Source organism: Haemaphysalis longicornis, unplaced genomic scaffold, assembly GCF_048455015.1.
Source record: "Haemaphysalis longicornis isolate Haplotype H1 unplaced genomic scaffold, Haemaphysalis longicornis Haplotype H1 scaffold_10, whole genome shotgun sequence".
Lineage (NCBI taxonomy): Eukaryota > Metazoa > Arthropoda > Arachnida > Ixodida > Ixodidae > Haemaphysalis > Haemaphysalis longicornis.
This window is the reverse complement of record NW_027526204.1, coordinates 88,620,540-88,633,333: the sequence shown is the minus strand read 5'-3', so window position 1 is coordinate 88,633,333 and position 12,794 is coordinate 88,620,540. Positions and strand designations below refer to the sequence as shown.

General features: G+C 44.8%; 7 non-coding genes across 7 annotated transcripts; all 7 read right to left on the bottom strand.

Moving 5' to 3' along the window:
• Nucleotides 1-7,330: 7,330 nt before the first annotated feature.
• Trnaw-cca (transfer RNA tryptophan (anticodon CCA)) lies at nt 7,331-7,402 on the bottom strand. Its single transcript has one exon. It is a non-coding gene; the product is annotated as a tRNA-Trp (tRNA).
• A 251-nt stretch (nt 7,403-7,653) lies between these two features.
• Nucleotides 7,654-7,725, bottom strand: Trnaw-cca (transfer RNA tryptophan (anticodon CCA)). The gene has a single exon. It is a non-coding gene; the product is annotated as a tRNA-Trp (tRNA).
• A 250-nt stretch (nt 7,726-7,975) lies between these two features.
• Trnaw-cca (transfer RNA tryptophan (anticodon CCA)) lies at nt 7,976-8,047 on the bottom strand. Its single transcript has one exon. It is a non-coding gene; the product is annotated as a tRNA-Trp (tRNA).
• Nucleotides 8,048-8,298: 251 nt separating this feature from the next.
• On the bottom strand, nt 8,299-8,370 carry Trnaw-cca (transfer RNA tryptophan (anticodon CCA)). The gene has a single exon. It is a non-coding gene; the product is annotated as a tRNA-Trp (tRNA).
• Nucleotides 8,371-8,621: 251 nt separating this feature from the next.
• Nucleotides 8,622-8,693, bottom strand: Trnaw-cca (transfer RNA tryptophan (anticodon CCA)). Its single transcript has one exon. It is a non-coding gene; the product is annotated as a tRNA-Trp (tRNA).
• A 249-nt stretch (nt 8,694-8,942) lies between these two features.
• Nucleotides 8,943-9,014, bottom strand: Trnaw-cca (transfer RNA tryptophan (anticodon CCA)). Its single transcript has one exon. It is a non-coding gene; the product is annotated as a tRNA-Trp (tRNA).
• Nucleotides 9,015-9,265: 251 nt separating this feature from the next.
• Nucleotides 9,266-9,337, bottom strand: Trnaw-cca (transfer RNA tryptophan (anticodon CCA)). The gene has a single exon. It is a non-coding gene; the product is annotated as a tRNA-Trp (tRNA).
• Nucleotides 9,338-12,794: the final 3,457 nt, after the last annotated feature.

Here is a 12,794-nt window from a genome sequence, read left to right as displayed (position 1 = left end):
CGCGGTGGCTCAGTGGCTAAGGCGCTGCGCTGCTGAGCACAAGGACTCGGGTTCGGTTCCCGGCTGCGGCGGCCGCTTTTCTGATAGAGGCGAAAAGCAAAAACGCCCGTTGTACGAGATTTCGGCGCATGTTAAATATCTCCCGGTGGTCAAAATTAATTCTGAGCCCTCCACTACGGCGCGCCTCACCGCCTGCATTGCTTCGGCGCGTTAAACCCTACAATCAACGAATCATTCAATCAATCAACACTTCAAGTACCAGTTATGTATTGATGTTTTTTTAAGAATGTATGATATTTTATTCTTCCTAAGGAATGTTGACAAATCTGGAAGGAAGGAAGGAAGGAAGGAAGGAAGGAAGGAAGGAAGGAAGGAAGGAAGGAAGGAAGGAAGGAAGAAAGACTTTGTTGAATGCCTGCAACAGACACAGTGTGTACACTGCGCCCGGACGTAGCCACTCGTCGATCCCGACGTCACCCCTACTCGGACCACCATTTCGCTACTCGCATATTGAAAATGGTTTTCCTATATAAAGGCCTCATTCAAGAATTTTTTAAACTTCGACAGGGTGGCTGAACCGAAGGACAGACAGACAGACAGACAGACAGACAGACAGACAGACAGACAGACAGACAGACAGACAGACAGACAGACAGACAGACAGACAGACAGACAGACAGACAGACAGACTGACAAACAAATTATCGCATTCGAGAGAGCGAGAGCATAAACATCATTAATTTCGTTTGAGTAGCCCAGAAAAGGCTACCCCTTTAAAAATCATTTCAAGGAACATTGAACCTGCCCAGAAAATCAGAGCGCGAGGCGCGAGCCGCGGATCACGCGCCGGGAAAGGGAAACAGCAGCGCTGAACGGGGGATCTTTAAGAAGGGCGACGTAGCGCACGCCACAGGAGGGTAGGCTATACAAGTCGCCTTGGGACAGCACATGATATGCCTTTACTACGCCGCACACTTCACGCCGAAATCATGGAAGTGTTGCCAGTTACGCGGTGGCGTGAAGGCGATTGTGTGGCAAAGTGGCTCTGTATTCAAGCCAAAAGTTATGTGCTCCAAGAGATGAGGTGAGAGCAGAAGGCACCGACGAGGGCGAAATGGAAGCTCCTGAAGTGGCGAGCGACTGGAACGAGTTTCTGGGGGTGCTTTCCAGGGGCAGATCAAGTCTAACGCCACGATCTATCTAGACAACAAGGCACACTACTTCACCAGGTGCAAACAGCCACCTTACTCGCCCTCATTAGATTACGCATCCTTAACTTCCACGGGACAGAACCCCCATCCGGCAACTACTGCGGAGACTATCCCATTGCCAGCAGCGTACTTTGGGAATGTCCGTGTATTATTACCGAAATATCTACAGACCACCCGGGAACAAAGCAGCGCATCCTTCCGAGTCCCACCTGACTGACTCGGCCTATCTCCTTTCCTGAGGAGCTCCTTGTGGGAACCCACTTGAAGGGGGTTGCGGGATCTGTGCGTTTTAGAAGAGAGCCTGGACTACGGCTGTCGGGATCACCACAATCTGATACAGAATAATGTTTGCTTTCTCTCTCTCTCTCTCTCTCTCTCTCTCTCTCTCTCTCTCTCTCTCTCTCTCTATATATATATATATATATATATATATATATATATATATATATATATATATATATATATATATATATATATATATATATATATATATACCAGCGTTGAACTAGCTCAATGGTAGAGCACCGCACGCGTTATGCGGAGGTTGTGGGTTCGATTCCCGCTTACGGAAAAAACGGCGCATTTTTTCTCGACTTGAATTTTCAATTATTTATTCCTATATAAAAACAAAAGGCAATCATACCTCATTCGGCACTATAAAACACTGTTAAAAACGCCAAACAGCACTGGCAATCAGGACTGCAACTTTGATATGTGTCCTTACGGAATCCCTCGTCCCGTACGTCTCTGTTCTACAAAATGCATTACGAGGGTTCTGGCTTCAGCAGTATGAAATGCCTTTGGCTATCCCCGACTTCCGACCACGTCTTACGTGCGGCCGCTGGGAAAAGACGTTCTACGTCTTCCCGCGGTGGTCGAGGGGCGGCGCTAGTTGACCGGGCTCTGAGCAGTCGTAAATACAAAACCCCGCGGTATAGTCGAGAGAGGAGTCGCCGCGGAACTAGCTCAATGGTAGAGCACCGCACGCGTTATGCGGAGGTTGCGGGTTCGATTCCCGCTTCCGGAAAAAACGGCGCATTTGTTCTCGACTTGAATTTTCAATTAATTATTCCTGCATAAAAAAAAGGCAATCATACCTCATTCGGCACTATAAAACACTGTTAAAAACGCCAAACAGCACTGGCAATAAGGACTGCAACTTTGATATGCGTCCTTACGGAATCCCTCGTCCCGTACGTCTCTGTTCTACAATATATATATATATATATATATATATATATATATATATATATATATATATATATATATATACAGAAATAAGGGTTGGCAGTCAAGAAAACCTCGGAAAGCAAAGGGTAGGTAGGTAATTGAAACAGATAAGGAATTTAGAAAGAAAGAAAGTGGATAAAAAATGCCCGCCAGGTGGGATCCGAACCCACGACCTCCAGAATACCTGTCTGGTGCGATAGCCACTACGCTACCGGCGGGGCTATTTTTCCTCTCCACTTTCTGGGTATTTATGTTAGGTATTTTTGTTTCCTGCGCTTTGGGTGGTTGCCAGTGCCACTCGGACTACTCGGGGTGAAGGGGACCTTCTTTTTAACCCCCGGGCCGTGACTCGAGTGTCTACGACATGTCGAGAGTGGTCGACCAGCGTTGAATCGTCTTAAGCTCCCTATGGCACCAAGACTGCCAGAACTGAGACCCTCGCTATGCATGTAGCGAATCAGAATAGGAAATGAGAGGCTCGTTGAAAAAAACACAGAAATAAGGGTTGGCAATCAAGAAAACCTCGGAAAGCAAAGGGGAGGATGTGGTAGGTAATTGAAACAGATAAGGAATTTAGAAAGAAAGAAGGTGGAGAAAATATGCCCGCCAGGCGGGATCCGAACCCTCGACCTCATATATATATATTTATATATATATATATATATATATATATATATATATATATATATATATATATATATATATATCAATCTTTGACGGGCGCGGCCGTGAAGGTGAAAAGAAAATTGAGCAGCTTGGTGGTCAACAGGAGGTCCCACTAGGCTCCCGTCTTTACATTTTAGGAAGTTCCAAGAATTTCCCGTAATTTTTCTTTGTTTGTCTCCATTCCACACATAACGTGAAAGCGGCCCAATCACATGGGATTGGCTTGTGCCGAATTTAAAAAAAATCATTACCCGTAACAAGTAGGCAACTATTGACGTTCAGTGCAGCCCTTAAATTCTCTACGCCCAAACTTCCCAGGCCATGCGTATTGTTTTTCCGCAACTGAATTGTGCGTAGCAAAGTGAAATGACTTGGTGCACGCGGCGAGATATTTCCGGGAAGGCAAAACATAGTACAGGCGACTGCGTTATTCGCGTGAAAAGTTGTGGTAACTTTCGTAACTTTCATTTGCAACCGCCATTTACAAGCGTAAGTGCAAGCCGGCCTTGTTGGAGTTGATGCATTTCGACAAATAGACCATCCGTGTTTCCTTACTTGACCCCGTGTTTGCATGCTATTTTTGAAGAGTCATTTACAAGGAGACTAACGTATAAATTAGCTCAGGGCGAGATGGTAAAAAAAGAAGCTGGGGACTCTTTTTGTAAGCCTTATTCTCTTTTCCGGGGGTGTGAAATTTGGAAGCAACGAGGCGGCATTGCCGGGCCATAAATCCCCGTCGCTCCCATGTTACAGACAGAAAAATTCCACAAGAAAAATTACAGAAGAAAGTTCTACCACGGCCACGGTGGCAAGAACGCAGTCTCTGCTCTAGGAAGCTCATAATTTGATTGAGCGATAAAATACAATGTCGGAATAGGATAATTATCCCAACTCGTGCTTGTCTTTACTTTCGTAGCCGATAGTAACCGAACCGCTGGGCTACGCAAATGTACCGTGAGAAGAAAGTGATCTTAGCGCCCAGAGGTTTTTCTTTTATTAACAGCTCCCCGAGGAAGGGTCATTATTATGTCCGGCAGCAAGCAAAGTGCGAAGATAATTTGCCTCACCTCCATACCTCATTAAATAAAAGCATTAGGGGATTTTATCACACGCATGCCCGGCTTTCCTAAAGCGGGCTCCTCGCTACATCGTCATATTTGCTTGCAGCTTATAATTCGAGCATAGTACAGCGGGTTTTTGCTTATGCATGGCTTGCTCCGGCGCGCGGACCCCAAAAATGATAATTGACGGCGAACATGGGGATTAGAGCTGAGTTGAAATTTTGCTTGCATGAAATTATCGGGCGCACAAAACTAGTAACAAAGTATTTAAAGTTCTGCTTACAAAATTTTCTGGGAGAAGTAGTGCTACTAAGTGAGCAAGGGGAAATAGCGTTGATAGTGTTATCACTCTATACCTCACAATCTGAGCAAAAAATTTTGTCCTTACTTTATTTCATTTTGTGACCGTTCATTGCCTAACATACTTGTGTGTGACCCAGATGCCGTGACGGATAAAAAAATGCTTTACTTGATGGAAGTCATGGGTGTCGTATTTTTCTCTCAAATTAACGGCTCCCTCTAAGGCTGGACTAGCTGGAAACTTACTACTAATCTAGGTCATTTAGGCTGCCAAATTTGACGTGTGAGGGCCATGGCTACACCTCGGGCGTGGGCAACTGTTATGCCTAAGAAGGCTAAATTGCACGCGGGCACGGATACAGTATCTTCTCTCGGCTTGAACCAGAGAAGTTAGGGTGATGTATATAAGAAAAAGAAAGATGATTTAGAGGTTTTCCACTGATTCTGTTTCCTTTCAGGCGTCGGCTTCTCGCTACCCATCACGAAAGCACGAATCTTGCGAGCGAGAGCTTTCTGGAGGCACGTTTCCACTTGAGCTGTCTTCTTGTATTACTACATCCGTCGCAGCTTAATTTTTATGTGTGCCGTGGGAAAGAAAATCTAGCAATAGTGAGACCTGCACTACTACGCTGAATAAGTGCACGACCTCACCACTGGGATGTAGTGGTCGTGTGCGGGTGTTTTCTGGCGCAGTGACGTCTATGGCCAAACAGCGCCAAAAAATAATCATTGGAACAGACTGGTAACTGCAAATCTCTGCAGGCTGTGATATTTATGCCTTTTGTGCGCTTCTGTTTGGCACATATTATAGCTGTGAATAAATCTTGAGCTATTTGACTACGACAATGTCGAAAAGTAACCAAGCTAGGAGGAGTTCTCCAAAATGTTCTTCAAGCTTGAATAAGTAAGATTTGATAACTGTATCCTTGTACGTAGGAAAGGAAAGGCGTATGCAGACGTCAGAGATCAGTTCAATCTATGTTTCGCATCTTCGAGTCTGGCTCGTGTCGTACATTTTATTGCATGAAAGTTTGTAGTGCCTGACAGGAGGATACCGGTGCCCACATGCCTCCACTCATATATATGCAAACTTTTCACCTGCGCTCTTTTTTAGCCCCAGTGTAGGGTAGCAAACACAGTTGCATGCCCGTTTAGCATCCCGTATTTTCCACTCGCCTTGTGCTCCTGTGTTACAGCTTGCTTGAGGGCACGTCACTTATAACACAAACTATTGATTTCTTGCGTATTTGCCAATTTTGTAGGTGAACGCCTGCGGGACCAATCAAAATTTCTCATTGCATTCAAGCCTGCTTATGTACTTTGGAGGTGAAATCCTCGCATACTATTGCGGCTGGTACCTTTTGCATAAACGTCCACCCGTCAACACAGCAGCCCCGGTATTTTAAGAAAAAATCACCCTGCTTAATCCGCCTTAGTCTATATTAACCTATCTTGTCTTACCTTAATTCATCTTAATACACCTGAATCCAGCCTTAATCCATCCTAATTCTTCAAATCCACTTAATAAATTTAAATTCATTCTGATCCACCTTGATCCCACTTTATTCTAACTAACTAAACGTTACAATCAATCACTAGACAAATAGTAAATAAATTTGGTAATCATTCGTCATTTAGCACAGCTGATTGCCATATTCCATCCTAATTCCTCAAATCCGCTTAATAATTTAAATTCATTCTGATGTACCTTAACCTATCTGAATCCGCCTTGATCCCCTTTATTCTAACTCACTAAACATTACAATCAATACATAAACAAATAATAATTAAATTTGGTAATCATTCATCATTTAGCACAGATGATTGCCATACTTTGGTGCTCTTCAGTCCCTTCGTGGGTTTTGGAACCGTTCGTATCGACGTGGGGGTCATTTAAGGTGGCCTTGGTCTTCCAATATTGATTTAGCCGTAATACGCTAGAAATGGATAGATCACGTCTCAAGGTACGCGTTTTATATTATAAATTGTGCACGGCCATGACTTGCGAAATGTCCCGTGCGTGCGTGGACATGAGTTTTGTTGATAAAAAAAGTGCGAGCCATAGTATGGTAACCGGCGGAAATAAGTCACCTGGCCACGACGGCACGTTTATCGTTGTATCAAAACCGCGACACGTCTTGCTATACAACCGCCAGCGAAGGCAAGGCGAAAGTAAAAAGAAATCAATGCACTCATACTTTCGCTTGTTTGCCTTCTTCAGTTGCCGTTTCGCAAAAAAACACCGCACGCACGCAAAACGCATGTCTGCGATAGACATGCCGTGCAAAGACGGCAGCGCTACTTGGGCACGTCGCAAGGCACGCTATTCACTGAGTACATCTCCAAAGAGAGATTGGTTATTGATCTAGGTTTGCGTCGTTCGTGACTTTCATCCGGTCCGAAGAGTTGGCTCGTGTTTGCGCGTAATCCTTGATCGAGTTTTTTATGTGCCTCCGCAGTTTTCTGGCGAGAAGCTTGACGTGTTTTTGCAATGCTGCTCTGTTTATGCGCAGCATTTTATTTTGCGTCTACAACTCAACTTGTGACTAGAATAGCCCGAAAGAGGTTGTAAGAGGCAACAAGACATTCGGGGAAGAGGTATTCATAGTGTCGGCATAGCCAGAGTCGGAGTAATTTCCGTAAATAGTGCGTAGAAAGAAAGCAGAAAACTCCCCTAGAACATCTCAACCTAGCATCCGTAGTATCGCAAACTAACTCTGCTTCTCCTTCAGGGGTAATTAGGGTCTCACTACAACGGCGTCATGGGACTCTCCCCTGCAAGATGAGGGGTGTCTAGACACTATCTGATTTGCCAATAAAAATGTCCTACTGGAATAGAAAGTAAAAAAATAAAAACACGAATGACCCGGACGTGATTCGAACACGCAACCTTCTGATCTGGAGTCAGACGCGCTACCATTGCGCCACCAGGCCAGACGAGAGCTCCCGGCCTATTTATTTTCGTAAATAGTGCGTAGAATAAAAGCAAAAAAATCCCCTAGAACATCTCAACCAAGCATCTGTCATATTGGAAATAACTCTGTTTCTCCTTCAGGGGTAATTGAGGTCTCACTACAGTGGCGTCATGGGACTCTGCCCTGCAAGATGAGGGGTGTCTAGACACTATCTCATTTGCCGATAAAAATGTCCTACTGGAATAGAAAGTAAAAAAATAAAAACACGAATGACCCGGACGTGATTCGAACACGCAACCTTCTGATCTGGAGTCAGACGCGCTACCATTGCGCCACCAGGCCAGACGAGAGCTCCCGGCCTATTTATTTCCATAAATAGTGCGTGAATAAAAGCAGAAAGATCCCCTAGAACATCTCAACCAAGCATCTGTCATATTGGAAATAACTCTGTTTCTCCTTCAGGGGTAATTGGGGTCTCACTACAGTGGCGTCATCGGACTCTGCCCTGCAAGATGAGGGTTGTCTAGACACTACCTGATCTGACGATAAAAATGTCCTACTGGAATAGAAAGTAAAAATATAAAAACACGAATGACCCGGACGTGATTCGAACACGCAACCTTCTGATCTGGAGTCAGACGCGCTACCATTGCGCCACCAGGCCAGACGAGAGCTCCCGGCCTATTTATTTCCGTAAATAGTGCGTAGAATAAAAGCAGAAAAATCCCCTAGAACATCTCAACCAAGCATCTGTCATATTGGAAATAACTCTGTTTCTCCTTCAGGGGTAATTGGGGTCTCACTACAGTGGCGTCATGGGACTCTGCCCTGCAAGATGAGGGTTGTCTAGACACTACCTGATTTGACGATAAAAATGTCCTACTGGAATAGGAAGTAAAAAAATAAAAACACGAATGACCCGGACGTGATTCGAACACGCAACCTTCTGATCTGGAGTCAGACGCGCTACCATTGCGCCACCAGGCCAGACGAGAGCTCCCGGCCTATTTATTTCCGTAAATAGTGCGTAGAATAAAAGCAGAAAAATCCCCTAAAACATCTCAACCAAGCATCTGTCATATTTGAAATAACTCTGTTTCTCCTTCAGGGGTAATTGGGGTCTCACTACAGTGGCGTCATGGGACTCTGCCCTGCAAGATGAGGGCTGTCTAGACACTACCTGATTTGACGATAAAAATGTCCTACTGGAATAGAAAGTAAAAAAATAAAAACACGAATGACACGGACGTGATTCGAACACGCAACCTTCTGATCTGGAGTCAGACGCGCCACCATTGCGCCACCAGGCCAGACGAGAGCTCCCGGCCTATTTATTTCCATAAATAGTGCGTAGAATAAAAGCAGAAAGATCCCCTAGAACATCCCAACCAAGCATCTGTCATATTGGATATAACTCTGTTTCTCCTTCAGGGGTAATTGGGATCTCACTACAGTGGCGTCATGGGACTCTGCCCTGCAAATGAGGGTTGTCTAGACACTACCTGATTTGACGATAAAAATGTCCTACTGGAATAGAAAGTAAAAAATAAAAACACGAACGACCCGGACGTGATTCGAACACGCAACCTTCTGATCTGGAGTCAGACGCGCTACCATTGCGCCACCCGGCCAGACGAGAGCTCCCGGCCTATTTATTTCCGTAAATAGTGCGTAGAATAAAAGCAGAAAAATCCCCTAAAACATCTCAACCAAGCATCTGTCATATTGGAAATAACTCTGTTTCTCCTTCAGGGGTAATTGGGGTCTCACTACAGTGGCGTCATGGGACTCTGCCCTGCAAGATGAGGGTTGTCTAGACACTACCTGATTTGACGATAAAAATGTCCTACTGGAATAGAAAGTAAAAAAATAAAAACACGAATGACCCGGACGTGATTCGAACACGCAACCTTCTGATCTGGAGTCAGACGCGCTACCATTGCGCCACTAGGCCAGACGAGAGCTCCCGGCCTATTTATTTCCGTAAATAGTGCGTAGAATAAAAGCAGAAAGATCCCCTAGAACATCTCAACCAAGCATTCGTCATATTGGAAATAACTCTGTTGCTAGCGGAAAGGGCGAAGACAGCCGGTCGTACCAACGGAGTCTTGGACTGAAGACCTCGACCACAAATATGCTCACTTCAACTGTGATTAAAGTTTCTCTCTCTCTCTCTCTCTCCTTCAGGGGCAATTGTGGTCTCACTACAGTGGCGTCATGGGACTCTGCCCTGCAAGATGAGGGGTGTCTAGACACTATCTGATTTTCCGATAAAAATGTCCTACTGGAACAGAAAGCAAAAAAAAACACGAATGACCCAGACGTGATTCGAACACGCAACCTTCTGATCTGGAGTGAGACGAGCTAACATTGCGCCACCAGGCTTTTTTTATTTATTGCCTGCTTTGACATTTATACAGCACATGACACATCATGTCATGTAATGATCCGTCAACCCTACTTGGCTGGCTACGTGGCTTTAAAACTTTCTAAGACACACTAAATCGCCAAGTACAGGCAACCACTCAGGGGGATCATCCTCAGCACGAAACACTTCCCGTATATACTGTACGCTTTCAATAAAATTTTCCCTGACAGGCGGGGCATTTACACCCAGGCCAGGTGGGAGTTCCGGCCTATTTCTTGGGACGAAGAGACAGTGTGCATACCCCCAATGGTGCGTGTAGGAAATTTCCTCCGTGGCGAAGATATTTGTTTAAACCCGCGAAGTCGTGCGCACGAAGCACGTGGGACACGCAAGGCAGAGTACTTCCTCGGCCCTTTTCAGAAAGCTTAGGTGCAGTAAACCTGCCTTTTCACCTTCCCTACTACGGCCAGTCAAAGAGAATCAAAAATACGAATTCCAGCCATCTTGTGCGAGATTGCAAAGCCAAAAACGCAAATGGAATGGAGGAAGCCAACGCAAGGTTTATTTATTTATTTATTTATTTATTTATTTATTATTTTATATATTTATTTATTTATATTTCTTTACTTATTTATTTACTTACTTGTTTATTATTTGTTTATTTATTTATTTATTTATTACAGATACTTTCAGGGCCCTTAGGTCACAACAGAATGGAGTGGTGGGACATAAGGGAAGAGAATGTGCAGTTTTTACAACACTGGAATGGTTTAGATGCGCATATGACGACCATGAACGTGCACTATTTACACGAATGTAAGATGATAGACAATCTGCTATTGCATTCTACGAGCACTGGGCGTTATGTACAGCAGTTTTGAAAAAGGCTGTATCAGTAATGGATGCGATGGCGGCGGAGAGGTGGTTTCTTTGTACACTTGTTTCAGGAATAAATGAATCATTATATAGGTTGGCACAACAAGACGGCAAGCCGACTTCGCAACTATAGTCCGTTCGAGATGACATATAGACAGGTGTTGTAATAAGTTGTTGTTTTAAGGTAGAATTAGGGTGATATATCTTCTGAAATAAAGACAGACGATACACACAGACGGTAAACACAGACGATACACTCAAATAAACACAGACGATACACAGTTTCTACATACACACGAAATGGGCGAATTAACAAAGATTACACGAACATAGTACTGGTTAGTGCCTGTTGGTTCCCATGAAGAGTGAAAGATTTTTTGCCTCCAGAATCGGCCACTCGGCTACACCACCAAAGATGCCGCTGAGGAAATGTGAAGTGCATATCGTATAGGCGGTTTATTAAAGCGAAGATTTAATGTACTAACTGATGAACATTGTACGCCAATACGCCGTGCAGGAAAGCTAACTTTGACGATGATGATGAATGATCGTGGTTGAAGTGAAAGGAAAAAATGAAGGAAGCTCAAACTAACGCGTAAGGCTTGAAGGTAGGGAAGCGCTGTACGCACTCTTCACGACCAAAACGATGGTTTCAGTCCGCCATTGCAGCCGCTTTTCTTCTTTGCTGCGGCAAGGACCTTTAAGCTTCATTCATTTTTTTTGAAGTGATAATCATTGAACATTGCCTTGGAGGGGGAGGGGTCTCTCTCGTTCTGAGCAAGTGTTACCACGACTACGGCGAACGCTGGAGTTTTCTTTATTGGAGTTGCTGTGGGTAGTCCAGAAACGTGGTGCGTACCTCCAGAGTAGCGCGTACTCGCAGTATGGGATTGGCCAACCAAAGAATCCACCACCAGAAAGCTTCGCGTTCAACTACTGTCGTCGTTAGACGGAGGGATGCATGATTTTTAATTTTAATTGAGCATTCCCAACACCTCAAATGGGAATTTCTTGATTAAGTCCTGTGCAGTAAGCGTCCCTCAAATCCAGAATACATCATTGCTAGCGACTGCGTTCCTTAGGCAGGAAAAACGACCGCAAATGTGTAGTCGTGCTGCTGACCGCTGTGTTAGTTCACCCTGCGCACAGTGTGCATCCCGTAACTTGATTTTAGGCTTTATCACAAAATGTTCGGTTCGTTTTTTTAATTCCTTATTGCCTATATTAACTTCGCTCACACTTCTCCTGCCTTTCATCGGCCTTAGATGTTCTACTAGCACACCTGTCACACAGCCATATGCAGCTTACAGCTCCAGGGAAGCAAAGTCAGCAAAGTGTCGCCTGTGCGCTATGTGGAGCTACTTTGACTTCATCGGTGTTACTAAGCTTGCTACAGTGCAAAAAATACGAAATATTCTTCCAGCCACATTCTTCCAGGCACAAATATTGTCATGGCTTTGTTTTAACTGAGCAAACAAATTGCGGCAAACCCCCGGCGGCCGGCCGACTGATTTTGTCGGTGGGTCGGCGAACCGCGCAGTAGGCGCAGTCACGCCAAGACTGCAAAAGTAAGCGCCATAGGAAACGTCATAGGAAGTAGGTGAGGAGAATCCAGCGAAAGGGACAGCCCCTTCAATTTACCTTTTCTCCTAAATAAAGTCACGTAAACGGCTCGAGAGTGGTCGAAACATGGCCCAGGTGCTCAATAGTTCAATTTACACAAGTAATCCCACGATGTTTGTCTGCAGGAATAAAGCGTATACCAGGGGGGTTCAGCGGGAAATCTTTCTGAAGGATCCCCTGGAGACCATCCCAAAGAAATAGCCCAGCCCAACAGAGCAGAAAAACGGGCCGATTACCCCCACAACAGCTTGGGGACGCTACGAGAGTTAATGTGGTGATCTAGGCGAGTTGGTTCACACTTCAAAAAATTAAATACGGCTAAACGACACTACGGGAACGGATAACACATGGCGGTGACACCCAAAGGTTCACACACGGCTGCACAATCTAGACATGCATAAGACATAGCCAAAACACAAATCGGGAAGCAGGAGACAAGCAGAATAAGCATGGCGTCCATAAATCTGCTAAATAGAGGAGATTCTATATATTGATACTTCACTGCTTATCTGTGCATGCAAGCAACTAGATTCACTGCTCGCCT